Source organism: Rhea pennata, chromosome 9, assembly GCF_028389875.1.
Source record: "Rhea pennata isolate bPtePen1 chromosome 9, bPtePen1.pri, whole genome shotgun sequence".
Lineage (NCBI taxonomy): Eukaryota > Metazoa > Chordata > Aves > Rheiformes > Rheidae > Rhea > Rhea pennata.
In genome coordinates, this window is record NC_084671.1 from 27,281,358 (window position 1) to 27,309,140 (window position 27,783).

The 27,783-nt window shown below is 43.2% G+C and overlaps 1 protein-coding gene across 3 annotated transcripts in view; it reads left to right on the forward strand.

Annotated features, from left to right (window-relative positions):
* Positions 1 to 4,858: 4,858 nt before the first annotated feature.
* MAP3K13 (mitogen-activated protein kinase kinase kinase 13) overlaps positions 4,859 to 27,783 on the forward strand; it is a 74,598-nt gene continuing 51,673 nt past the window's right edge. For 2 of the 3 annotated variants that reach the window (XM_062582857.1, XM_062582855.1), the window contains exons 1-2: positions 4,859 to 4,907; positions 11,874 to 11,999. The gene's annotated coding sequence lies outside the window, so the exon portion shown is untranslated. Of the gene's footprint in view, positions 4,908 to 11,873; positions 12,000 to 15,686; positions 15,741 to 27,783 lie in introns of those variants that run through there. The other variant, XM_062582856.1, reaches the window with a different exon arrangement.

Here is a 27,783-nt window from a genome sequence, read left to right on the forward strand (position 1 = left end):
CACATGATTTTTAGTTAATATAGAAAAGCTAATATATCCTTTGGACTAAAATGTAATTTAAGGGAAAGTAAAAGGTTCTTCAGAGGAAAGATTCCTGGAGGCTGAAGAACTGACTACATTTCATATGCATCTGTTGGTGTCTGGTTGCCCTGTTACAGGACCATCCCTAGTGCAGGTGTTCAGGAACCAATACAAAAGATGTAAAGAGGATGCTACAAAAGCATCTGCTTATGGAGCTGTGTAAGGGACAAGCCGGGGCCAGTCCACAGATCACCGTGAATCACAAAGTGAGCTCCATGGAGAAACCAACTAGCAACCAGTCGTGCTTCTCCCAGTGATGGGTATGTAAGCAGGCCCCTCTTTTCAGGGAGCTGAAAGGTGTCAGCTTAGTCTATTGGGTGGGCTGTAGTTTATCCTAATGAGCTTGAACTTCTCTGCTTGGTATGCTTTTATATTTCTTGGCCTTTAAAAATCACCCACTGGGCAGGATGCCTGCAGCTGCTTCAACAGATCTGGAAGAGGTATCGATAACTTTAAAACTAGATTTATGTGTATGGAAAGGTCTGTGCTAAAATATAGCCTTCACTCAGAGCAACTACTGCCTTCCTCATTTTATTGCTATTGTGGGTGACCACTAGAACTCTTCTATAATGTTAAACCATGTAAATGTAAAAGTCTGGCTTTGTTTCTTATAGAAGGGATAATACTCTGCATTTTGCATGTAAAACTGTGTTTTAGGAGTATACAAAGCCATACTTCGGAGCTGGAGCTGGGGGGGGGGTTAACTGATCTGTTGTTTTCTCATTAACCAGAAGAAAACCAAAGCTCACTTTGCTGAGTTGTACTTTCTGTTTATAATTTACAGGTCTATTTTAGTTATTTTTTAATAATGTAATTTCCAGAAATGTGAACAAGTAAGCAATTCTGAGCATGAATCCACACAAAAGAATTAATTATCAGGAAAAAAAAAAGCTTACTGATTTTGCAGATTGATGAAAAGGTTCCAGTAAATAAGGCTTAATGTTACACTACAAGATTGATGAAAAGGTTCCAGTAAATAAGGCTTAATGTTACACTACTTTGTTTGCTAGAGGACAGCCCTACTGTGTTCTGTCTCTGGGACAGTGGATGCCATTTCAGACGTAAACTATGATCATGGAAGGTGCTTAAGCCTGCATAAAAGCCTGAGTAACCAACGGGTTTCTCTCAAATGAAGAAGCAGGCAGCAAGATAGTTTGTGGATATTCCTCTGAATGTTGCTAACTTTTGTCATCCCTCTGATTACTGGTCTTTTGATTAAATAGTAGAGGATAATACTCAGAAAACACACTGGGTACCCATTGCAATTCTGGAGAAGTGAAAGGCTTCTCAAGAGGAGAATATCAAATCCGTACTCTATTACTAGAAATGGAAATGAGGGATATTCACCAAAGGACAGATTTAAATGAACACGCGCTTTATGCTGTGGATAAAAGAAAAAGAACTCTGCTTCCTCCCAAGCAGGAGCGACATGAGTCTGTCAAGCCCCCTACAGCCTCCTGAGATCATCAGCCTTGTTGCAGAAGTACTGAATGGTACACACAAGTGCTTTACAAGAGGCTCAGGACTATCTTTCTTCCAGCAGCTCACTGATCCAAGGTACTTCAGAAGATGCAGCTTCATTTTGCTATAACCTTATTCACATAGAACAGGAATTCCGGAGAAATGACTATTAGACTAGTTTACCAAAACACATCCCTTTCTGACCCTAAAGGCATCTGGAGTGTCTGCAGTGATGTTCCAGCTGTTAGAATAATGTATTTCCACCGAAACTGCTTCCTAGGAACATGAAAGGTCCAACTAACTGCATCATAAAAATCTGAACCAAGGTTTTGTGGTAAAACCTGTGGTCATACTCCTGAGAAGGGTAAGAGCTCCAAAAACTCATCCTTTTCTGACAGCAGCTGGTCAGGCTTGAATTACACGCTGCTGTTGAAGTGGTGCAGAGGGCCTGCTAAATTTGCCCAGAGCTGTTTTCTGCTTTCCTTTTTACAGCTACAACTTTCTTGTTTGGGGGGCTTTTTTTCTTAATTGCTTGGTGTAAAAAGAGCTATTGGTGTCCTCATCCCTACAGTCTTTATCTAGTGCACACTTTTCTGCTCCTGGCTAATATCTTCACCTATGGCAAAAGTTATCACTGATAAACTGCTGATCATAAAAGAGTTTTCAGAGTCCTGTGGCTATGCACACTCTAATGTGCTGTCCTTTGCTAAGTGTATGGTCCTTTTCCAAACTCAGCCTTCCAGATCCTCAGTACGTTGGAGGAGCTCATTGCCTTGGGGCTGGCATATATGTAATTCTTCGAAAGGCATGGCTAGAGCTCTGAAAGCACGGCAACTACATCTACACAGCAATATTGTGGGCTGTAAAAAATCGTCTCCTCTTAGAGTTTAAGTTTCCACTGAAGAGCCTCAGCCGTAGAATGCTGTTCAGTTGCAGAAGGTTGTTTTAGCAAAAAAGCTGCTAGAAGGGATAAGGACTTGTTTAAAAACTCTTCATCTTGACTGAGCATGCCACTTCGCTTTCAGCAAAAAGGGTTTTAAAAGTCTGGGAAACTTTTCCTCCTGTTCTGTCTTCTAGACCGAAGCCCGTGCATATTTAAATGCAGTACTTCTCACTGTTAATATGTACGTAAAGTCCTGGCTGATCCAGTAAGTCACTACTACTGTGCACCCTCTTCTAAGTGAGTTGTTTTCTTCTAAAATGCATTTATGCAGGTGTAGAAAGCATAGTGACACAGCTTTCAGGCCAGGACAGCTTGCCTCATTTACTCCATCTTCAGTTTTCTGAAACAAAGTTACCCCTCCAAAACACACTACTACATCAGGTCTGTAAGATACATATGTATCTATAAATTTTTACAACAAGACATGCAACAACAAAACCACTGACACCTTTGCACACACAAGCTGTTGCAATATATTTGTTAGCAAGGTACAAAAGCACGGTCTCTTGCATGGGCCTTTACGCTTTTCCATTGCGTGGGTCCCCTAGATCCCTCCTTGCCCAAGAAGCGTTATAACCACGGAGCGCCGCTGATGCCCCGCTCACCAGAGGGGTCTGCGCTCCTGAAAGCCTGCTCGCCTCAAGAGCTCGGGCAAGAAGAGGCGTCACGTTGTGAAAGGGGTCACAAGTGACACCAGCGCCCACCTGCCCTTTGGGGCCCTGAGCCCCAAGATCTGTGAGCAGCTGAGCGCGAGGCAGCTGCCCAGCTGAAGGGGCTGCCCCTCCGGAGAGCAGCTCTCTCCTCATGCTACGGGTGACGTTCAGCATTTATTTCCCTCTGTACAACTCAGTGCAGAAATCATAGCAGCCATTCTCACATTTAAATTGCCTTATAAGAAGAAACATCATTTCAAATTAAAGATTTTACATCCCCCCTGCCAGAACAAGAGATCTGTCAGTTCTTTTTAATAGCCCATTTCCATTTGTGATTTTTAAGTTGCTCTATTTGCATGGTTTCAAAGCAACACCTCCTGGAAAGCTGTGGTACTGCTGTGCAAGCAGAGGCATCTTCTCATTGGATTTACGCAGGACAAAAAAGCAAGGTAACCAAGTGACCTTAGCACGCAAAACATGATTGGCATGACCTTCACAACTTCCACGGGAGGAAGAAATAAAAATGGGGAGCATGTTTCAGAGATTTTTTAACACAAGCTGTCACACAGGTATGATTTTTTTTTGTTTGTTTTGTCTTTGTTTACACTACATTTGCTAGTTTACACTGGACAACGTCACAAACAGCAGTACAGGACTTTATCCTGAAACCAGTCAAGTCAGTGGATAAAGGATGCTTACTGTCATCACCATATTCTGTAAAATGGACTTCAGTGTCTATCTGTGTCTTCTTCTCCTACTCTTGTCTCTCTCCCAGGGCAAAACTGACCAGCAGAAAAGTGTGAATGTTTCAGAAAAGTTTGTTAAATGTTCGAAATATCATATTCCCTCAGTGTTGAAGAAGTGCCACTATCTTTACAAACAAACATACATGCTACAAGAGACATGGAAGCATCAGAAAAAAACTGAAGAACCAGATTACAAGTCCCTTATTCACTGTATCTGCACATGGGTTATGGAAGTATTTTACTGTATTAGCATCAGCGTGAAACTGTACAATAAAGCAAAGCTGGACATCTTATCCAGTTTGGCCACTGGATCCCAATATTTGGAAGTTAAAGGGTGAAAAATTATCTGATTATCGGGCTTGGTATCATCAGGTCTTTGAAAAGATAGAATTTCAGGTTATAGAAGAATGAGTGTTAACGTGAAGTGTGCCGGTGTGGGATGCTGTGGCCCTCGGTGCTTCGTTCAGCATGAATTCTCACAAGTTGGGATGCAGGAGCGTTTTAGTCAGGTGAAGGGCAGGAGGGAGATCTATGGCTCCGTGCTGGGGGGGAACACAGGCGGGCCCGCCCGGCACACCCCAGCACGGACAGGACTCGGTACACGGCCTGCGCGCAGGTCGCCAGCACCGCCACGGCCCGCGACGGCCGACGGCCCCACGCCCTCCCCCTGCAACCGGCCCCCCGCCCGCCCAACAGCCTCCTCAACGGCCCCGCGCGCCCGGCCCAACGGCCGCCTCAACGGCCCCGCGCGCCCCGCCCAACGGCCGCCTCAGCCGCCCCGCGCGCCCCGCCCAACCGTCGCCTCAGCCGCCCCGCGCGCCCCGCCCAACGGCCGCCTCAGCCGCCCCGCGCGCCCCGCCCAACGGCCGCCTCAGCCGCCCCGCCCAACGGCCGCCTCAACCGCCCGCCCGCGGCGGCACTGCGCACGCGCGCCCCGCCCCCTCCCCAGGGCGGAAGTGACGCGGAGGGCGGGCCGCAGTTCGGGCTGGGGAGGTGCTGCCGGTGCGCGGCGGCGGCGCCCAGGTAACGCGGCGGCGGCGCGGAGGAAAGAGGGGGGGAGACGGCGGCGGGTTCCCTCGCGTTGCCCGGGGAGCCCCTGCCGGGCGCTGGGGCTCTGCGGCTCGGAGGCTGCGTGGCGGCGCTGCGGCGGGGCCGGGCGCAGAGCGGCGCGGCGCGGGCCCGGGGAGCCGTTGCGCGGGGAGCCGTTGCGCGGGGCGGGAGGGCCCCGCGGGGTCGGCGCGCCCGCTGGGGCCGGAGCCTGCAGCGCAGCCGGGGCAGCCGCGTCCCGCTCCGCTCCGCTCCGCGCGCTGTCCCTGCCGTTGGCGCGCCTCGAGCCTGGCGTAGCTGGCGCTTATTTCAAGGCGCCAGGCGCGCATACCGAAACCCTGGGAGCTGCGCGGGTGCCTTGTTGTTTCCTCGCTCCTTAACGCACCGAGATGTTGCTAACGCCTGTAAAAAGCTCCTGAGCCAGTGGAGAGGTTGTAGGGTATTAACGTCGAAGAAGGGAGCGTTTAGGTAAATCTTCTCCAGGCAGACTCTGAAGCAGATCGTGTCCGAGTCGGGACTCTGGTATCCACCATAATCCTGTCTGAGCAAAGCATATCAGAGGCTGCTGGTGGCTCGAAACAATCTGTGCAAACTCCCAGAGTGTTGTGTCTTGCTCAGCTGAAAGGTCGATGCAATAGTTCATATGCTTCTTTGATCTGATGTGGAGTTTGGAAAGGGGAAGGGGTGGCTTTAGCTGATGCTAAGCTTGCTTCGGGTGGACTCCCTGGCCTCGCTCACTGGAGCGAAACAAGGGGATAGCTGCTAAGTGCAGCACCTAAGCTGTGAGGGAGACAGCATCTCACCTCCTTCACTCAGAGGCAATTCCCCTGGCAGAATCTAGTACCTCAAACTTGCATGCATTGCTGTCCATTCAATAAAAATAAATAACACTTGAACGTGTAGTGCAATAAAAACAAACCCTCAGGAGAAAATGGATAGGAGCCTGTCATCCTCCTTCCCCGGGTGAGCTCTGTGGGAGCATTGCTAGTTGAAACTACAAAGACCATGTTATGGCTTCGCTTGCAGCTTTTTTTTTCTTTCCTGCTGTAGTTACACTAGTTCAGAGGTAGACTGGTGTTACCGTCCTGACCTTGTTCTCAAAGCAGCAGGAAATGCTTCCTTCTGCATTCACTCTGAGGTGGATTAAGGGTAAGCAAGCTGATCAAGCTGCCTATGTACCTGTATTAATGCTAGTCCCTATGAAAGGGAGAGGCAGGTCCACCCATTTTGGCAGCATCACAGATGAAAATCAGTTAAGCTGCTTGAGAAAGTGCACCCTGGGGCTGTGGTTCCCTGGACAGGGGAGCTGGCTTAGTAGTCTGTTTTCTCCTGAAACCAGAAGAACTTGCTCCCAGCTTTCCTCTTGCTCCTTGCCAGTACCTCTAGCTAAAAGCTGTGCAATACTACCTGTGTCTCTTGTTTTTATGTTGTAGCTAATTTTCTACCATTTTAGTAGGTTGAGTCAGCTTATAGAGGGGTCTGATGAGCGCTAGAAGTGACACTAGTTTAGTGGCAAAATGCTTGAGGACAGAGGTTTGTTAATTCATTTCATCGCAGTCTGAAGGGTACTCTCAAAGTGTTGAGAGAGTGCGTCTCCCTGGAAGGGTAAAGCCGCTTCCAGGTAAACGGATTCACCCTCTCCCCCTTGCTACTTTTTTACAAAACAAATACTTTTATTTTGTTTTTCTGAAAGGTTACCCTTTCGGTGGTAACCAAACTGGTGAATATTAACATTAGAATGTAAAGGATTAGGAAAGTAGAATTACAGAAGTCTTAAAAGTTGCATGTAGTGATTATCACTAATAACTACATTAGAATCATTAAAACAGATGTTCAGTTTTAGAGAACAGAAGCAATTTGCTAAATGTAAAGATGGGAGTACTAGCGAAAGAGATCACATTTAAACACAGTGAACAGGGGGATGAAGAACGGAAATGGGTGTAGTAAACAAGATATTACTCTTTGTTGCTCATTTTCAATCTGAGCTGTGTTTTAGAGTTGTTCTTGATGTTAGAAAGATCTCTATCCAGAGACATAATTGAAGATGAGAATATTATAATGACTTGTCAAAGGCATGCAAAGAATATTTTGGGGATGTAAAGAGTTTGCTTAACTTCACAAAGATTGAGAGCAATCTGCATTAAGAAAATCTTTTGTTTACTGTAGCATTTTAAAGTCTATATTAATAAAGCAGTTCCTATATTTTGTTCAGCTATTTAGCAGGAAATAAATGCTGCTTACTCTAAGGCCCAGGAGTTTTATGTAAACCTTTGTGATAGAACTTAATAGGTTAACTGCAGTGTTTAAAATGCTTTCTCTTGAAAAATACTGAATTGCCAGGACTTGGTATGGTCCGGTTTTAAATGACTTTTGCACTCTGGCTTCTGCTACTTTCTTGAACCTGTTCTGCAAGGTGCGTATCACATTACTTAGATCTCCTTTTATGGAAGCGTTTCTTTTAGGTCCTTTATTAAGTTTACTGAAACCTAATCTAACTGCTGTCCTTGTAGAATTTATCAATACAGCTTCTCATAAAGTAGATAAATTGTTGTTTGTTATCTTTGGTTACAAAGGCTAGTGTAAGATTTAATAAATTACTATATCAGATACTCTAGGCAAGGTCTCAACAGTACAGTGCTTAAGTTAAATATTGACTTACTGTATAGGACTTTGGTCTAGCGTAACCCCCACCAAGCATTGCTTGCTGCAGCCAAGAGGGAAGTATTGTTGCAAAGATAACAACAACTTAAGAATTACCCCCCTCCAAATTGAAGGCAGCCTAGCTGTGCACAAAAACTTCTTTCCTAAACAGTGAACAATCCCAGGCGAGTCTCAGCTGGGGAATGCTTTTAAATGATTAAATGTGGCATTTAAACAACTCACTCCTCTGTCTTCTCTTTCCTATTTCTGTAGATTAAAAATTAATTAAAATACCAAGGAAAGTGGGAGTTAGAATGTAAAAAATGTAATTTTTCTTTTTGCAGTGCAGTCTTATGCTAAACAATGGTTTATGCATATGTAGCTAACTTGTGCCCAGTGGCAGTAGTGTATTTGTCTGCAGCGTGAGGTGAGTAGGTAATTTAAGTTTGTACCTGGAGGAGTGGTAGTGACCCTTCCATGTCACTCTGTATGTAGTGAAATGGCCAGCGTTTGGGGTCTCATAGCTGGTGCCAAGTCTGGGTGAAGTTGGCTGGTCTTTCCTGATCTTGCTCGTGCTTAGCTATACTGAAACATACCTTGAGCTGAAGAAATTTTGTGTGCAGATAGGCCAGTTATCAATAAAATCTTGCTTCTGGGACCATTCCTCCCAGTGTAGGAGGCTTTTGGGGTTTTGCACATATGTTATAATTTGGAAAACAAAACAAAACAAAAAAAAAACTTTCCATTCTTGCAATTAATTCTTTCAAACATGAACCAAATGTGACTGATTTTTGCCTGCTCCTTGCCTCTTTCTTTGCTGTTTTGACCTTTCTTGCAGAGTCTAAAATCTGATTGATAAAATTCCTTCAAAATAGAAGAATTCTTCTGGAACTGACAGGATTAGGTGCATTTCTCTATGGTATGGTGTGTCTCACTTTTGACTGCTTTGCTATGGGGAGCTCAGCATGTGATACTGAGAGGAGTATATTTTGTAAAACTTTTTTTCTCTAGTTAAGAGGCTTTATACATGGGAGGTGTCCCAGACAATTCTTACTTGCCAATGGGAAATAGGATTTTCAAATAGATGGAGAGGTTGTTAGCAAAAATATAGCTGGTCCTATATGGTGCTTTTGGTGAAGGAATTTCTGCATGTTCTAACAGTAAAATATTTTGAGCAATTTGTACATGAGTGAGGAGGAATTAATTTATTTTGTGTCTTGAGTAAGTTGGTTTGCTGTCACAATCTGATTCTAGGAAGATTTTCTCCTGTATGCTATTCAAAGACGATTGGCTGTCATGCATCTTCATTTGCTATAAACTGAGATTTTTTGTTTGGTGGAAGGTACACTTTCTTTTTGGTGCAAGATTGGTTTGATGAATCCTACCTTTTTATTTATTCACTTTGAAACCATTTCTCTAAATGTAGTAGACATAAATTGTCCCTGACCCATTCTGGTTATTCTAGAATTTGCTTTTACAGACCTGTCTATGAGGAGCCCATGGAATAAGTGGTTCAGGATTTTTCTAGTGTTCTTGTCAACTTTTTCCACTTTATGAATTTAAAGTCATAATGAGGTTCATCAACAGGTATATTTACATTAAAATCCTAATTTCAAATGTGCATGGTTGTTCAGAGTGTCTGAGATCAAGATTTAGACTGAGCTCCAGATGGTGGTCAGAGGATTACTTTGAGAGCTGATTATGAATGTGCTTTGTGTAAGTCTCAGCCTAATTAAACAGTTACATCACAAAGATTTTTTTAATAATGATTCATCAGGTAATTTAGGGAAAAGGATATCTTTTAAACTTTTCAATGAAGCTTGTTTTCTGCTCTCCCATCTGGCTCATACTGAGTTGTACCCCGGCGCTTGCAGGCTATTTTAGTGGACTTTCATTTCCTGACTCTGAAAATGAGATCGACGACCGCTTTGAAGAGTGGATGTCTTTTCTGCCTGCGTTGCCTGCGTTGCTACTTGGATCCATCTGCGGAGTGACTAGGTGGCCGTGGTGTGACCTCTGAGCAAAGCCCAGTCTGTGGTCTGTTCAAACTTAGACTTCATTGAGCGTGCGCGCGCTGTTTTTGGAGTATCCTAGTGAAAAGGTGGCCAACCTAACCTCAAAGCCAAGCAAATAGGAGTGTAGCAGTGTTTGGTGTCACTGTACTGGTCGGCTGTTGGCTGCTGCTCTGCCAGAGAGCACCCTGTGTCACTGCAGGGAGGTGCTGGGGATCATCCAGCACCAAGCTGATGAGAAAAGGTTCTTTGTGCTCCTTTTGTCTAGTATTGTTGCCAGGAAACGTTGAGGTTTTTGGAAGTGTGCGCTGTTGCTTTTTTGGCTTGACAGATTAGCTTCATTCATAAATGAAGGCCACGTGCTCCTGGCGTCTGTGGCTCTGGATCACTGTGCCACCATACCTTGCCAGGCTGGGTTTTCAGCAGCTTATTTGGTGCCCAGTGCTGTGGCTGCAACAGTTTTGGCCTTGCCAGACACAGGAGGACTTGGTCCCAAAAGGGATGAAAGACTTCTCTCACTTATCCCTCTGTATTTCTGGACTACTCGGAGATCCCCCAGGAGATCACAGTTTCCACTGGCATGGTGTATCCAGCACTGGCTTTCAATTAGCCAAACATTTATGTATTGGTGGAGGTGGAGAAAACATAGTGCTGGGGGTCTCATGCTGGTGTTACCAGAAGGAGATGATTTCTGAGTTTTCCTTTACATCAGCTACTTTCTTCCTGGTTTTCTTGTGACAATTTGAACTCTAAAATCTGAGGTGTTGCGCAGTGGCTTTAGGACCTCTGTTGGGGAATGTTTGAATGCTGTAGTCCCAGGGTTGCTGGGAAGACTCTGGTCTTTCCACATCTTCCCAAGTGGAAAAAGGGAGACCTACAGTGGTCTCTTATTTGGGCCAGCAGGAGGAAAACACTTGATGGAGAATATAAAGCAGGGTGAAGTCTAAAGCTCTGCTGTTGCCTCAGTGCAAAGTGTAATTGACTGGTTGCAGCCTGTGTTACTTCGTAATCTGCTGGAATGATAGGGTGCAGGAGGGGTTTATTATGCCTCTCTGTGAAGGTTTCTATGTTATATAGCTGACCAAGAGTACTTTGACCTTCCTGGTGCACTTATAAATGCAGCACTTCTTTTTTTTATAGGTTCTCTAGATTCCTCAGGGTACAATGTCCTGTAGTTTGGACATGTTCTACTCTCTGTAACTGGAGGAAATGCTAGTGCTGCTTAGGTGATTTGATGTGTTCTCACTGTTGGAGACATTTCTCCTGCAACCTTGTGGGGCAGAGGACTGAGTAAAGATGTTGACTCTAAGCCAGGAATACTGTTTTCCTGGTCTATTACCTGTTGCCCCTTTTGTGGGATTAAGAGCTACTGGGGAGAGATAGTGAAAACTGTCATGGGGAACTGTTTAGTGCAGTCGAGTTTGGGAGCTCAGTGAGATGACCAGGTAGATGGCCATCTGAAGAGATAGCAGTATACAAATGTACTAGCCCTCAGAGCCATAGGGAGTGTTTGCAGAGTCATCTTCCGTGTCTAGGGCCACTACATACAAATCACAACAGATGGAGCCATCGTGGTGTCCCTAACAGATGACGGGTTGGTGTTGGTTTCCTTTTCCTTTTGTCAGGAAGCAGCTGATCTGTGGGGCCAGTGCATCAAATTTGATGCTGAGCTTACTGTTTTCCCAAGATTCTGAATGCAGCCAAGATCATTCCCCAGACTCTGTGAGATTTGGTCAGTGCCTTCTTCAGAAACCACGATACCTTGAAGTTGATCTCTTTGCCTTGATTTCCACCAGGAATTGTCAGTAGTTCAAGTTGACTACAGCTCAGGGTCTTGGAGACGTGATGCATTGTGTTGTCAGATGATACTTGCATAATTTTGCTGATTCCCTCCTGGCCAGGGTGATTTTGACCCTGGGACCTTCTGCTGTCAATAAGTAAAATGCAGGGGATGGGATCAAAAGGGGCTTTTGATAATACAGTGTAATTCTCAGCTTTGTCAGCAGTTGGGCTTTAGATAAGTTGTTGTTCTCCCCATCCAACCTTTAGGCTAAATTCTCAATGTGCTACTGTAATGCAGATAATAAATGTGAACTGTGGGGGTCAAAGAGGTAAAGAAAGAAGCTCTTGCTGCCTCTCTTGAATTCTGGCAATATAGTTATTCAGTAACTGTACCCGTCGGGTTGGTTTCAGGTAACTTTTTAGTGTGCCCTTTAAACAGAAGGAAAATGTAATGTTTATGTAACATAGTATCTTTGAGAGCTATATTTTAAATTGTAGTTCTTTTTAGATGTCCAGAATACCAGTTTACAAGAGGAACAGCAAAGAGGTCTAACTACAAAAACTGATGGACTATTACATCATTCAAAAATGAGCCAATTCATGCTTTTCTTCTGGAAACTAAAATGGCTTGAAGGTGAGTAGATCTTGTTTCTGTGACAAATGCGCTTTTCAGTGTCTTGGGCCTTGACCATAAGTCTTCCCAAAGACTGGGCTGTCCTCATTTCAGCTTAGTGTGCATCTGTCTTTCTGGGATGGCACAGCTCATAGAAACATGCTTTTTTCATTGGAAAAAAATATCTAACAAGTAGTTATGTTTTCTACTGTATCAATTAATTATGTTTAATTTGGAAATGTTTGAGAACTTGAGTGTTTAGGCAAAGAGGTGATTTATTTGGATTTTTAAATTTTAAGTTTGTAACATAAAGTTTTGTTTAATTTGGTGCATATATTTAATTAAACAAGCCATTTTGAAGTTTTGTTCCAGCAGTATCTCAAGTGGTATTATCACTGCTCAGAGAAGCAGAAAAAGAGTGCCTGTCAAAGATGATAAATCAGTTCCCCCAAAGTACAGAACATGCTTGAGCGAAATTTAATCAGAATAATGTTTTGTAGAGTTTGTGTTTTGTGTTATTTTTGTACTTGGCCCCTTAGGGCTGTAGACAGTGACTGTACACTATTCTTTTATAAAACCCTTTAACTGTAATAACAAATCAAAATGGAAATATCACGTAAGTACTGCTCCCAATATTGAAATAAAAGTAAAGGATTTTTGAGACAAACAATTAAGATTTAAAATACTTAATTCTGATTTTAACTAGGCTACTTCCTCCTTTATAATACTCTTGAGTGGTAAATTTGTTTTTCCATTAGTTGCTTCACTGATAATTACTTTTTAAAAATATAAACAACATAGTGCCTATTAATTCAAGCTAGTAGTGGAGTGGAAGTAAGCTGTGACAAATGTGTCTAGGTGATTTACCAAGTGTCATTCTGTCTGCACAGAAATTATCTCAGAGTGTCCAGTGCTGTAGCCACAGGCCTCTGGTGCATAAATACTTTCCAGCGTGAGAAGCAGGCCCAGGAGAGATTTACCTACACTTTGAAAACTGAATTCAGTTTTCCTGTGTTTTTGCAGACTTGAAGCTCAGTATCTCTTTATCCTTGCTATTTCTTAAGTCTTTGTGTACGTGGAATGCTGGTGAGCATCTCTCATGAGTGTAATACTCGACAGAGATAGGAGAGGATGCAGTGTCGGGGGGGGGCATTACTAGTCAAGAAAGAAAAGATTCATTGTAGCTGGCAAGAGGAATACTGTTTACATCATCTGTGTTATTTGGTCTCTGCTGTTATCTGTGTGGTTCTGAATCAAGGGATGGAAAACTACACCCAAACCAAAAAGTGTTGGTCTATTCTAAAAAGCTTCTCTTGTATCAACTAGTTGCCTATATTTTCTAAGAATCCTCTTCATATTCGTTGTATGTTGCGATGTGCATTCCTCCCAGCTGTGTATGGCGAAAAGGTAATATTTAAAGGCTCAAAAGTACAAACCAAGGACCACCGAGTATCTTTTTTGCCAGCTTTGACGACTGGGTTGTGCATTTCTCTGTAACATATAGTTAGGTTCTGAGGACTCCTTGAAGACTTCAAATAGGTGATTGCTATTAATGTTTCAAACTTCCTGCTTGAAAATGTGAATGGTAGTCTAATAGTACAGAATAGTTGTATATATTAAGATTTTTATGTATAAGTTGAGTGTTTCCCATGTGTAATTCACAGATTTTTTGCTGTACTGTGTTTACAGTCAAAGCTTTCAAAACACACTTGAAGTGAAACTTGTAGTGCCCTGGTTTCCACGTTATGCATTCTTTATATGTAAATGGTTTGTGAATAGTTGCATATATGCATAATGATTTTCAGTTACTTTGGGGGAAAGGATCTTTTAAAAATCAGTCTATGAATTCTGTACCAGTTACTATCTGTATATTAATCTCCAATATTAAAAAGATCATCTTGTGACATTTGAGTGATTGCAAAAGTCAATAGCTACAGCAGGTGCTGTTTATATCTGCATGTCTCGAAGGTAGAGATGCCATCTGTGAATCCTTTTGTCAGAAAAGCTGAGAACTAGGGAATCTCATTTGGAATATTTATTCTGGTGTAGTCTGTCCTTTTCTATTGATATGAATCAATAGAAATAGCAGTTCTTCCTTTTACTCTCTCTCCTTTCTTCTGCTTTCTCATAGTTTCTTCTGAAAATTGCAAATTTCATCTGTGGGGAAAGATTGTGTGACAGGGTAAAGACAGACTGAGCGTGAAAAAAGGGTTTTTCTTGCTATATTTTTCTTTATTCTCAATGCTCAGGAAGAGCTGAGCTCCCCCTGCTTTCCCAAGCTCTACTATCACCTGATCAGGCACAGGTCAGCAAGCCTGAATGGTTGGATCCTCCTCTGTGTGAGTTATTGGGTAGATACCAGATCGTGTTGGTGTTTCTGATACTGTCTGCCTGAAGTACTTGCTCCTGTTGACTTGCCAAGTTCATTCTTGCTGTCAAAACCCTAGCTGTTTCTCTCTGCACAGGACCTTGCTACTGTTTGCAGTGGTAGAGATCTCTGCTGGAGCTAATAGCTTGTTTGATCTTGTTAGAGCATGTTTTCAGCAGTCGCTGGAAAATACTTGGAGATGTTTCCAGCGAAATGGTTAGTACCGATTCTTGTCTTGATAGATACAGCATCGCGATTTACCAGATGGCCTGCAAGCCAGATTTGGTCTGTGCTCTGGTTGCATCCCTTCTGCAGGACAATACACCAGCGAATGTGCTGCTCTGGTCTCCTGTGGGAAGACCAGAGCACACAATGCTTTGAGATGTTATAGAGCAGGGGGTGGTCAGAGCTCATTGCTGCCTTGCTGCTCTTAGGGGCAGCTGGCTGCTGCATTTGGGTTTTAGGGCTGGAGAGATCTGAGTTGTGCTCCTCAGGCATCTGTTGTAGCCCTGAGTAGTGATATGCTCGTTGAAGAAATTTGCAGCTCATGTAGAGGGACCAGACACTTCAAATATTCCTGCTCATTAGGAAGCTCTACTGCGGAGGGACTAATACATATTATCCACTGGCTCGTGTAGGTACCCTGAGACTAGCTTCCAGCGCGCATGCTTCCAGATGTTGGATCAATGCTAGATTATTGCTCAGGCTGTGGATTTGTGTCCATTTTTAGTGTGAGTGAGACTGTGGCAGACTTGTATCCTAAGCATAAGACCTTGGATAGGGAGAGTGGTCTCTGTTAGCCTTTCTCCTTTGCTCCTCTGTCCTTGATAAGTTAGCAACTTTGGCCTTATTAGACTTGAAAATGCCCCAGGATTTCTAGAGTAAATTTCTTTTTGCTCTCTCAGAGAATTTGCCACCAGAATCTTTGACTAAATATAGGCACCTTAGGCAAAAATTCACAAACTGGAAACTGTCCACTGAGAATCAGTTGGCCTCGTTGCCATGTCTGGGTGAGGGAACATTGTCAGTGCTGGGTGACTATGAGATGATACGGGAAGAGCTTTCCGTCAGAGACTAAAGTTGTGAAGGAGAACTACGTAAGCTTTCATATGTTCCTTTGCTGCTACTGGTGTTTTTACCAGGGCATTGGTTATCCCTTTCTGTCAAGAGGATCCCTTCCAACCGTCTCCAGAGGTCCTTAAAGAAGTTCAGCTATTTAGGAGGATATCTGTGTGATGTTTTTTTCCCGACACTTATTATTTTCAAGGTAAAGAAACCGACATATGTGATGCTGAAATCAGAAGGATTTGATGTTATAAACTGAAAGTGCAATAGCAGCAATCAGCCATGGCACAAGTAGTGGAAGCGACCTAGGACATAACAGCAAGTTTCCTGTAAGTTGATCAGACTCTTTGCCGCATTGAGTTTATAGTTTTTGTCAGAGTTACTACGGTGAATTACTTGCTTGGTAGATACGTATATAAAAACTTTTTTGGGGATATTTCATTTGCTGTGTTGGAAACAATCTGGTTTTCTTTGACCAGTGAAGTATTATCACTGTGGACTGATAGGATTCATTTAATGTACAAGGAAGCTGTCCTATCGGTACCAGTCCAAGTGTGCTGTCTTTACAAATGCGAGTCTGCAGCCCAGTTTAGTTAGAGAGTGAGTGTCCGGACTAAAGGCTGCAGCATGCCTTTCTTTTATTGAGGTGTGCTATTAAGAGAATGGTAAGCAGAGCACGTTAAGCTGTCATTTAGTTAAGGTAGTAAACTGTAAAAACCTTGTAACCCATGGGAGGGGAAAAAGGAGGTATCGCTTCAGATACTCTTGTTGTTTCCAGCTTTCTGAGTGTAACAATTTTATTCTTACCGTGTATTTTCCCTAAATCTTAAATATTTTTACATTACATGGATACATTTTTAAAAAGTTGGTTACATTATGATCATGTGTTAGGGTTAGATACAGGAGAATAAAAGAGGTACAGCATTCAACTCATTGTATACTTGCCGGCTACCATTATTTAAGTGTCTGTGTGATATCTTATCAAATGAGATGATACTGTTTCTCAAGCACACTGCACTTGTCATCTTGAAGTAGAATTACATTTCTACTACACTTGCATGCTTGCTCAGCACATCCAAGTAAAGGATAAGTTTAATACACACAAACTACACATTTGTTAGGCCCACAAAAAACTTTGTCTCCCTTCTGCAGTGCCTAAATGTTGCCCTATTAGTTATTTTGAAACAGCTATGTTTTGAAAAATACTCAACTGTTCCATTCAGATACATGTCACCACAATTTATTCTTCCTTGCAATCTAAATACTCTCTGTGAGTTGATGTATCTTTTTAATCTTAGTTGAAGTGGAGCTCTGATTTGATCTTTTAATTTAAACAGCTTTGGTGAAAGCAGCCAGGTTATGCTGAAGTCACATTTGATGCTAATGAATAGAGTCAGTTTATCCATCTTCCATTCATTCTTAAGCCACAGTGAAAGTGGAATAAGCTAAATTTTCTGGTTGTTCTTCACGCCTTTTTGTCCCGGGTAGGAAAAAATTAAGCTATATTGACCTCTTTCTGACATGTGCTATTAGTAAAGATGAGGGCGGAGAAAGACTTACTCAAAATAAATGAAGTAGATATTGGTCTTTTTAAAGTGGTTATTAATGTGATACTTTATTGCTCCAGTTAAAGTCCCAGCCTATGAAGGAAGACGCAGGCAATCTCGGCTGCTGTTCCATCTACCAACGTGTGGTACTTGGTTTCAAATTTTTGTTCTGACCTTTGAAACACTCTATCGCATAGGTTTTGAGCGGTGGCTCCAAATGATTGCAGTACATCTTATGGCAGCGTTTGTGCTGCCCTTCACCTATATGTCCATACATCAAAAAGGCTTGCAGTAAACTAGAGGATTTTGAAGTATTGACACCATGTATACCTTCGCAAGTATTGCTGTGTACCTCTTGGAGAGAGGATTGTAATTATCCATGGAAACAGAGAGAGATAGGGTCTTTCGTAAACACTGCTAGACATAATACCGCAGAGTGTCAGAGGACAAAAAATTGCCTGCTGATCCAGTGGATGTGCCAATGTTATTTATTGTATGTTGATAATAGCAAGGAAAATGAGGCAGACCTTTAGCTGCAAGTTGTCTGTGTTTAAGTGGTGCTGACCTTGTCTTTATCACAGTAAGGGCTGCAAATTCGTTTTCCCAGAGTTGTGCTGTGGATGAGAAGATGAATTTGACAGCTTGTGGTGTGGGGCACTATCCCCTTCGTTCGCGCCAGAGGTCTGCCTGCAAACTTTAATCCTGACACTGGCTGGTGCCTGAAATGCTCTTCTGTTCCTGTGCTAATGGGAGGGTGGGGGGGAATTAGAGGACATGCAGATAAAACAAATGGATTATGCATTTGCGTTGTCTGTTTTAGCTGTAGCTCATGAAGTAAAACCTGGGTGTGTGTTGTTCCCCATGCAAAAGCTAACTGGGAATGTGCTGCTACTTTTTAGCTTTTCTGCTGAGTTTGGAAAACTGAGCTATATGGTTTTAAATTGATTGTGTTTACTGCTTAGATGACAGTGAAGAAAGGAATGACTTAAGACTGTCTGACAAAATGTTGTAGCAGAGGATATTTGTTCTCAGTCCATTTAATTCCAAGTCTAATGCAACTCCTAGCTACTTAGGCTTTGGTGCATTCTTGCTTTGGGGGGCAGGTTTAGCTCAGTTGGTTAGAGCGTGATGCTGTTAATGCCAAGGTCACGGGTTCAATCCCCATATGGGCTACGCCGAGGGTTGGACTAGATGATCTCCAGAGGTCCCTTCCAACCTTACCGTTCTCTGATTCTCTACTGCGTATTTCCTGAACTTGTGCGTGCTCTGCTATCCAAAAGCATGGTTATACTGATATCTTTACTTGCTCTACCATTTATTGCTATTGGCCTTCAGTTAGCTCTTTTATTTCCAGCATCAGGTTGGGCAAGGTGCAGATGACAAAATGAGCTGGTGCTTAATTCTTCGCTTGTGAATGGGGAAGTATTGCACACTGAGAGCCTGAACAGTGTGACTTCGTGGTAAACTCAAATCATGGCAGTTTGTTCCACATGTAGACCCCAGGGAATTGAAACCAACCTTGGTTTTGTCTGCCAGAAGGGTTATACTTAAAAAAAAAAAAAAAAAAAAAAAAAAAAAAAAAAAAAAACTTTGCTAGTGTGACTCAAAGCAAAGGCTTTTCTGGATGCATGTTTCTTCTAGAAAGTAATAATGCGCTTATCTAGCATGCTGTTGCTTGCAGTTAAAGAGATTGGTCGTTTATGGGTAGTGCCATCTGAGACACGCAAGTGATTTGCTTTCTCGCAGTACAGAAGAGGAAGCTCAAGTGTGTTGTTTCAGCACTAGAAATGCCAAAGCTCTACAGTGGAGTAAGAGTGTCTGCCATTACAGGCTTTCACTTTGTGTTTTTACTCTGAAAAGAGCTCGTATCTTCAGTGGTGCCCACTCTGTGCACTGCTGCTGTTATAGATGAGTCGAACAAAACTCGTGGTCTCTGCATCACTTTGCATCCCTCTAAAAATGCATGGGTGCACTGGTGTTGAGCACTGGATGATACAAAGTTAAGGGCTGAGTTTGAAAAGAGCAGGGCTTTTTGTTGTGTCCTGGCCACTTGCATCTTGGTGAGTATACTCTGCTCTTGCATTTTTGGTGGGATGTTCTAGCCTAGATTAAAACAAATGGGACGATATTCATGTTTAGAAAGTCAGGCCTTCTAGTTCCATGCCTAAACTAGTCGATAGTATTCAGCATTTTATAGTAATATTTGCTAAGATTTCTGTTGTAAGGTATTATAAATGCTTCGGCATATTCCTTAAATAGCTGAAATAAATATCTTGCCTGACTATGCTTTAGTGTTGGATAGAAATTGAACTTACTAGGATCTCTTGGAAAGATGTTGTTAAATGAAGTTTGTATGTCACATATAGCAGTGAACAGTTTTCCGTTTTTCTAACACTGAATTATTTGTATGCAAAAAGGAAGTATATATCTCTAGCTGTAAGTACAATTACTATAGACACATCCAGTGAAAATGGCCAATTTTGTTAAAACATGAATTTAAGGGAGTGTTAGAATGGTTGCCTGGGGCTTCAGTATGACTTTTCAGTGCTCTGGATGTTTAATACAGAATACCCTCACTACTAGGACAGTAGAGCCCAGAATAAATTTCCTTGTCCCAGTTAAGTCAAGAACTATTAAAGCAGAGGTAGTAGGGTTTTAACAAGAGGAGGAAAAAGGGCGAGGAAAGTGTCAGCTCTCACTCTTGGTGGTGAGAGAGAAAAGTACATGAATGTACCAGAAGTCAGGACTGGAGAAGTGTAAGCAGTAGTTACTGGTGGAAATAGAAAATAAACTGATGTTGTTAACAGTCAGCCGACTGCCTGTGAGAAGAAATGAGGCCGTCCGCTAGGGGAATGGATATTCCCCTCCGCTTCGTAAGGAGCTCAGCGTTGCGTTCGAGGCTTTATCTGCAGGAATCACTATTGATAGTGGTGTATTTTTTAGTCTCCCATCAGCAATCTAGTTGATATTTGAAGTTACGAATTTGAAAAATGACTGTTTCAAATGTTGGCGTGACTTCACATTTGATCAGTGGGCATGCCCTCATGGCTTACACTTGTCTCTTACCCTCACCGGTGGTTGATGTGGCAGGATCCACACAAAAAGGGTCCAGGAAGCAGGAGCCAGCTTCAAAAGCCACCCTGCCTCATTTAATGATCCAGCGATTCCCTTTGACAAATGAATTTTGAATGTAATAGTCCTGGGTAACTCATTTATTATCAGTGCTGTCCTACCTTGGTCCGTATTAGGGATCTTTGGTATGACACTCTTACCAAAACGAAAAGACTCACAAGTTTGTTCAGGCTTGCAGGAGAAATTACCACAAGGCCTAGGGAACAGACTTCCACTGCGTGGGTTTCCTCGTGCTGAATTTATGGTATGTCTGGAGCCTGAGGAAGCTGCTCTTGTGCTTGGGTGGGGATATAGTCTCATTCTCCTGCACTCCCTGGTGTACATTTTTCAGCATCAAGATTAGTTTTTGCGGTTCTTGAAGTAAAATACGTATGCTCCTGTGCAGTTGAGATTCATCACATGTACAACACGTTGCCTTTTGAACGATTTGGAGCAGCAAGGCTGTTTCTGTGGTGTCTCCCAGTGATACACATGGGAAGGAAGGATTTGTATCTTCCCCTGTGTAAGCAACAGGTTGACCACAGGCATACCCCAAGCGGGGAGGCAAACCTGAGTGGTAAGTGTTCTTCTCTTCTCAGTTGGCTCCTCTAATGAGCTCTAGAAAATTGTCCTTCGCATCATCTCAGATGGCTACATTTATTAATAAAAAAAGACCTATAAAAATCCTACCTGTATTGGGCACCTACCAGCTGTAGTCCAAGGGAGCACTTTCTAAAACATGCTCTTGACCGTGAGGATAGTGCAGAATATGAGACCGCTACTGTGTGTGCGTGTTTAAAATCTGCTCGTATCTTGTAAAAGAGAAAACTTGTACTCTTAATGAGCTACATGTCTTGTGTGGAGGATTTCCAGAGGCTAGACAGATTTCCACAGGCTCCGTAGCGTTTGTAGTTTTTTAATTTCCAGCTTGCCGATGCATTCAGCTTCATGAGGCTTCTGATGGAGAGGAGAAAAAGCTAAGCCAAAGGTTTTCCTGCTCTCATTTTGATACATGCTTCTCCATTCAGTACTTGGAGATAGCTGGCCTGGGCTGACTACTAATTCTAATAAAGTTAAGTTATGCTGCTGGGGTGAAATCTAGGTCTAACTGGAATCATTTAGTACTTTACCTTTGATTTCGATGAAGTCAGGATTTCTCTTTAGGGTTGGAGACAAAGTTGACTAGATCTGCTTGTGGAGGTGGCAGAAGAAAGCAGTATGAATTCAGGAGCAAGGAAAGCTCAGAAGCAGGAAAATGAGAATTGGAGAGATGGCAAAGACGGCAAAGATATAACTAGGGAAGGAAAATGGGCCCACCCCTGAAGGTGGAGGGGAAAGAAGCAGATAATGGTTCAGGGGAGATGAAGAGCAGGAGAGAGGAGAAAGCTGGAAGTGGAGATCTCCAACATGGAATGCATTGAGGGTAGAAGGTGAGTATTTATTTTTAAGAAAAGCTTGCATTTTAGAGAGTCAGAAAAACTTAACTGGCAACTTTCTCCCCACATAAAATTATTTAACCAGTCTGAGCCTGCTGTTTAGAGTGGGATAGGAGCAATTCAAGGAAATGGTAGGGAAGGGACGATCCTTTTATTTGCAAGGGAAATGGCACAGAGAAAACAGGAGCCAGTGTTTTGTGGGAAATGTTGCAGGAGTTCCAGGTGAGTCCCTTTTTTGCTCCCAGGGCTCTGTGGTTTCGTTTTCTTTGTTCTCTGTATCTTCGTTCTCTGGTTTTACAGTTTCACTGATTTCTTAGCTGCCAACATGCAGCCCTTAAGAGATTTTCAGCGCTTGCTGTTTTCTAAGGTGCAGTTCAGCAACTGTTGTTTTCAAGTGATGTTATTCCCAGGATATTCTTGGACTGTGGAAGTTGTGAAATTGAGGCAACTTCTTTAGAGCTCTACTTACGTATTTTGCTAGCACTTGTGCTTCTGTATTGTGTAGTAGTGAAGGGAAGAGAGTCGAGTAGGTTTTTGCTGGTTTGTGCATACTGTATCTGTAGCGCTGAGTACAAAGAGTCTCACTGCTCCTCCTCTTACATTTTATTTTTGTACTTAAGTTTTAATTTTGTGCCATCTAGAAATCAAGGCAGCAATATGCAGTTCAATGATGCAAGAACTATGCTTACTACAAATCTGCTGTTTTGCACACATGAAACATTTATGGGGCAAGAAACTCCTCGCTGCTCTATCTTGAGTCTTTCTGCCTCCTGCAGTGTGAAATTTTGTCTTTGCACTTTGACACAGCTCCTGCAAAGACTGTAGTTAATGATCCTCTGTTGGCTCCTCTCCCCTCCAGCCCATCTGTTCTTTGTGTGTCCAGTTTGTTTTTCCCTTAACCACAGCTTATGGGGAGAAACTGTCACAGTAAGTAGTACTCCCTGTGAGCTGGAAGATTTTGCCCCAACCTGACAGACACAGATCTGGCCTCAGTTATTTGTACCTTTCTCACCTTTCAGCAGCCTATATAAGGCAGTGTAATTAGGTAGGAACTCTTTGTTCCTCCAGTAAGATACACTGCAGCGTCCTGGGCTGGTGCTTACTGGCACTGTATGCTGTGTGACTGGCTTGGTTCTGCAGGGAGCATTTAGGTGCCTTCAAAGGCTTGTGTCTGGTGTGCCGGCTGCTCTGTGGTCTGCAGCTTGGGGCGAGAACTGGGCAGTGGTTCTGCTTGTCAGGCACAGTGCTAATCCTGCAGAAGAGAGTTGTCTGAGCCTAATCAGAGACTTCTACAGGAACTGAGGGATGTTGCAAATAGACAATATTTTCGCATGGAAGATTGACCATTTCTTTGATTTACTTTCTTTTTTTTTAATTCAAGACAGTGCTGCGTGGATGCTTAAAAACCCACGATCCTAAAATAGATCGAGTAGAACAAGCACTTCGCTGATGACTGTTCTTGAGGAGAGAAAGAAGGTAACAATGAACAGATGGCAGGTATTAGTCATATCACTTAATATATCTGGAGAACTTAGATAGCATGGGTACAAAGGTGCTGGAGGAACTTAGAAGAGATGAGTCCTCCTAATGAACCAGACTGGATATTAGAGTTGCACCGTGTGCAGACATAAGGGACCAGAGAAAATGAGAGGACTTGTAGCCGAATGAGCTGAATCAAGATGAGTGTGTTCAGAGGTTCGTCAAAGCCCTGAGCAGATCCCAGGCCTGCTTCTATCTGCTCAGTTTGCAAAGCCAGCTTTCTCTTCTGCGTTTGACATGTCCCTCAGAGCAGAGTATGGCTGCTTGGGAGCACCTGTGCTTATAACACAGCTGCCTGTGCAGAAGGGCTAGTATAAAGGTCCAGTACCCCAGAAATAAGTGATTTTTTTTTCAATTTCAGTATCAATTTCAGTTAATCTGGCTTTTACTGTAGTGAAGGCCATACAGCAGCTGCTTGATCTTTTCACATTGTAGCTCAGCTGCCAGTAGGCACCTTGCAGTCTAATTCAGCTGGCTCAGCGTCTCCTCAGTTCCTGAGGTCACCTGTATCTACACATTGGCTTTGGACCAGTTGGCAGCAAGCTTATATGAGATGCTGCTGCCTGCTGATTTGCTGGGAACGCATCTTGTAAATGAAATATAAAATATGTACAGCTATTTGTACATTAGTGGCTTCCAGCAAACTTGACACCACAAAACAAGGAGGCTGCTGAAGTTCCTGCAGAGGCGCAGTGGAGAATTGCATTGCTTCCAGTTGCTTGCTCTGACTGCATTTTTTGTATCATAATTTGCTTTCAAATGAGCCTGTTGAAAGGCAGCATGGCTGCAGGCCTGGTAGCAGGTAGGAAGGCAGAGTGCCCATGTGGGCTCGTTCGCCTCCCTTGTGCAGAGAAGGGGTCGCCAGAAATCAGAGCCCCAGTCTGATCTTGATTTGAAAAATCTTCACAGGTTGAATATGCCATCTCCTCCTGCTTTTCTTTTGTTTCGCTTTTTTGTTGCGTGTTTGTGAAGGGAGCTACTCTTGAAGATATTCCTGCCTTTTCTTGTACCCGTGCTCTGATCTCTGTGTAGGCCACCAAAGCCACCACCCCATGGGCCCCTGAACTACAAGTACTGTTTTGATGGCTCTTACGTCTTTGGGTTTTAGCTTTCTCTAACCATGCAGTGAATGCATAAAAGCGAGTAAACCAGTTTCTGTGCTGTGGACCCTGCTGATGCATCAGGGGTTGAACTAGGCTTTGTTTATTACTGTTGATACTTAAATTGAGCCAGAACACTTTGAGAATGTGACAGCGGACAGGGCAGCAGGCAGTAAACACCATTAAATGACAATACTGTTCAATATTTGCTGTTAATTGAGAGAGGCAGCAGCTGGTGGTATGCAGCTTCAGCCAGGATGAATTAGTAATGAGTCTGTAACCCAGGGTGGTTTTTTTGTTGTTTCCCCTGTTTTAAATTGCATCAGCCTTTTGCAGTTCAGGAGTTTGTCTGGGGTAGAAGTCAAGATTTCTTTTCCACTCTCCCAGCAAAAACTGGTTGAATTTGAGAAAGGATACTGCTTGTCAAAAGTAGTTTGACTAAGATTTTGTGTTATAGTATAATGTAAATTAATGAATCCATTTTAATTGAAATATGTAATTGACATGGTTTAACCAAAGTTTCCTTTCAGAAGCAGAGAGCGAGGAAGCACAAAATCTTTAGTATATACTGTAGATGGAAATAAAACCAAAACCGACAGGTAAACATGTTAACACCAAGTTCATGGCACTGTTGTTCTCACAAAAATGAAATTCTGAGTTTTTAGTAACTTAATAGGCAATTTGCTCTCATATAAGACCAATTCATGCCTCTCAAAAAAAAAAAAAAAAAAAGCCTAAGTTAAATAGGAGATTGTCATAAGGTGTTTCCAGGGATTAATAAATGTCTCTGGTTTTGAAGCAGATGAAGTGTAACTTGTTTGTCACTTGGCTGGTTTTGAGCTGGAAGCTCGTCTTGAAGGAAGCACACCCGTAGCAAGCGGCTTTGGCGCATTGCTGCTCGTTTCAGCTCCCTGGTTCGAGGAAGGGCTTTCAAAGCAGACGTGAATTACAGGAGCTGGGACTGTTTGCTGAGGGTGCCCCATCTGAATAATTTTAAATCACAGCATTTGTTGTACCATACTGTATTTAGTGCATTAGCTGACACATTGAAACCACCCTAAAATCTGCACAAAACTGGATGAAGTCAGTAGAGAAACCTACGGGAATTTAAGCGGAAATCATAGCAGGCCTTAAATTGAAGGGTTTCATCCTATTTCTGTTTTGTAGTGAGCTGTCGTGGAGCTCTGGTGTTAAAGTGATAAATTTGGCAACAGTAATAAAATAACCTTGTATTTAGGGATCAGCCTTAAGGCGTTTGGGTTAATCTTTCCACCGTATGTGTGGCAGAGGGTGGGAACAGACCGGGCAAAGCAAACTGAAGGGAAGCATTTCTGTTGCTTGCAGTGGCTGCTGAAGCAGTTTGCAGTTATGGCGTTTTTTTTTTTTTTCCTTTCTTTTTTTTTTTTCCCAGAGTTTCGGTTTACCTTTCTGGTGGCACTGGAGTGGGAGGCTTGTTCCGGCCAAGCCCCAGCCTAGCAGGAGGGAGCACACCGGTTGGATATTTTCTCTGTGCTTCCTCTGTGCTTTTGCTAAGCAAATATGTTGAGTTCAACCTTTGAAAACTTACTGATAAGCTGTTATCGGCCCAGGGTTAAAAAGCAAACCCTCCCGCCTTGCTGAGTTGGGATAGGCGGCTTCGCAGCCCGGGTAGTGTACAGGAATGCTGTATTAATCCGGGCAGAGCCTCCGGCCCGGGGACGAAGTTTCCTCTGCGAAGGAATCGCCCGCAGCTGCCAGTGTCGTGCCATTTGGGCAGTCTTCCCTGTAAGTAGGTATTTTGTTCAAAATGTTTTGAGCTAGATGTGATGACATGAAGGCAGAGCCATGTTGCGGCATCCGGCAGCATCCTTACGGTGTGAAGCTGGAGGCAGGAAATGAAACCCGAGCTCTGCCGCGGCCAACGCGAACGGTCCCATTGATTCCAGCACAGCCAGGCTTTGACCGCGAGCAGGGGAATTTCCAAGCAAATAATGTTCTGTTTGTTCAGTTCTTTAAACAAAATACATCTGCGGGAGATAGCGTTTGAATCCAAACGCTCCTGATTCTGCTGGTGTTTTGTTAGGAGGAGAAACACTAGGTGGAAGGAGATCCTTGGGTCTGTGATAGCTAAGTTAGGGAAAAAAAAAAAAAAAGAAAAGAAAAGGAGGGGAAACCAGTTTTTATCAAGAGGATAAGTGGATTTATGTACTTTAAGAGTTTAAATCCATGAGACATTGCTGTTTGTATACTGACTGATATGTGCACAAAATCTTTCAGATTGGACCTGGGAGGCAAAATATTAGAAGCAGATAAAGGCTATAAAAGGCCACGGTAAATGGAGGTGTCTAAACTGATCTGCTGGTCCAAGCGCTTAGGCCCCGGAAGGCTCTTCTTGTCCAGGGTACTGGTAATTCTCCTCTTGCTTACCGGTTAGGAAAAGAGGTTTTAAACTCTGTCCTAGAAGGCTGTATTTTTCATGAAAAATTCATTAATTTATTTCGGTGGCATGCTACCAGCTTTGGGCATCTACAATTGGATGGCTTTTAAGAGCACCTCTTCCATTTAGCGTGCTGTTTTCTAGGCACATGAATTAGTTGTGTTTAGAACATGCATCCACAGCGGTGTCTCCCTTTTCTCGAGTCTCTCAAGTCTGTATTGTTTCGTCTGAAGTATCTTACAGAGTATATAAGATATGTAGTATGTTACAGAGTAATTTTGGGGGAGGGGGTCAAAGAAAATAAACCTTGGGAGTGCATGTATATATACATATATAGATATATTATATATGTATTAATAGGCTCACCTTCTTGTCTTAAAATAGACATAAAACCATAATCACTGGTTTTCTGGATTTTTTTTTTTGTTTGACTTAGGAGAACCAACAAAGAAATTTCTTGTAAATACTGGCAAATATTTACATTTTTGAACAGAAGTATGAACTCTGAAATTCATCCCGTAGATCTGTTAAGACATGATGCTCTCCGTGGGGCTTTGCCCTGGCATTCTCATTTTCAATTGCGGCGGCAGAGGGTTTGCACTTCGAATTTGGGTGCCGCGGCTCACGCGTTTCGTTTGTGCCGCGTCCCCGGGCCGCGCTCGGGACCGGAGCGCGCGGCCGACCTGCGTCGTCCTGGGCCGCCTCCGCGTTTGCCCGTCGTTATCCAGGACTGTGCCGGCACTGGAAGCGATTCCGTGACTCAGTGATTAACCCGGGGCAACAGGGGTGGCAGATCGAGACTTTCTCATGCAGGAGCGTTGCGGTATCGTCACCCTCCCTTCAGCAGAGCAAATAGAGCCTCTGCCTAGAGCCTAACCTTGACTTCGCAAGCTGCCTTATTGGGAATGTGGCTTTCCCTCTCCTGTTACGCTCGCTGCTGTATGGCAAGTTAAGGAAGATAAGGAAGGAACTAACAAAACTGAAATGAAATGAAAGGGGCAAAAAAACTTACCTTGTTGTTGGTGGAAGATCAGCAAATGCATTTTGAGTTGAGGTATCAGCTGGGAGTTTATGCTGCAGGACTTCCATGTGACGTATTGATTGGTAGTTTTCTAAGGCATGTTCCACAGAAATTACTGTTTCCAAAACTTGTAACCATGTTTTCTCAAATATGAGATTTGTATCGTGCTCATGGTAACAAATTCACGACTGTCTTTTTTTGG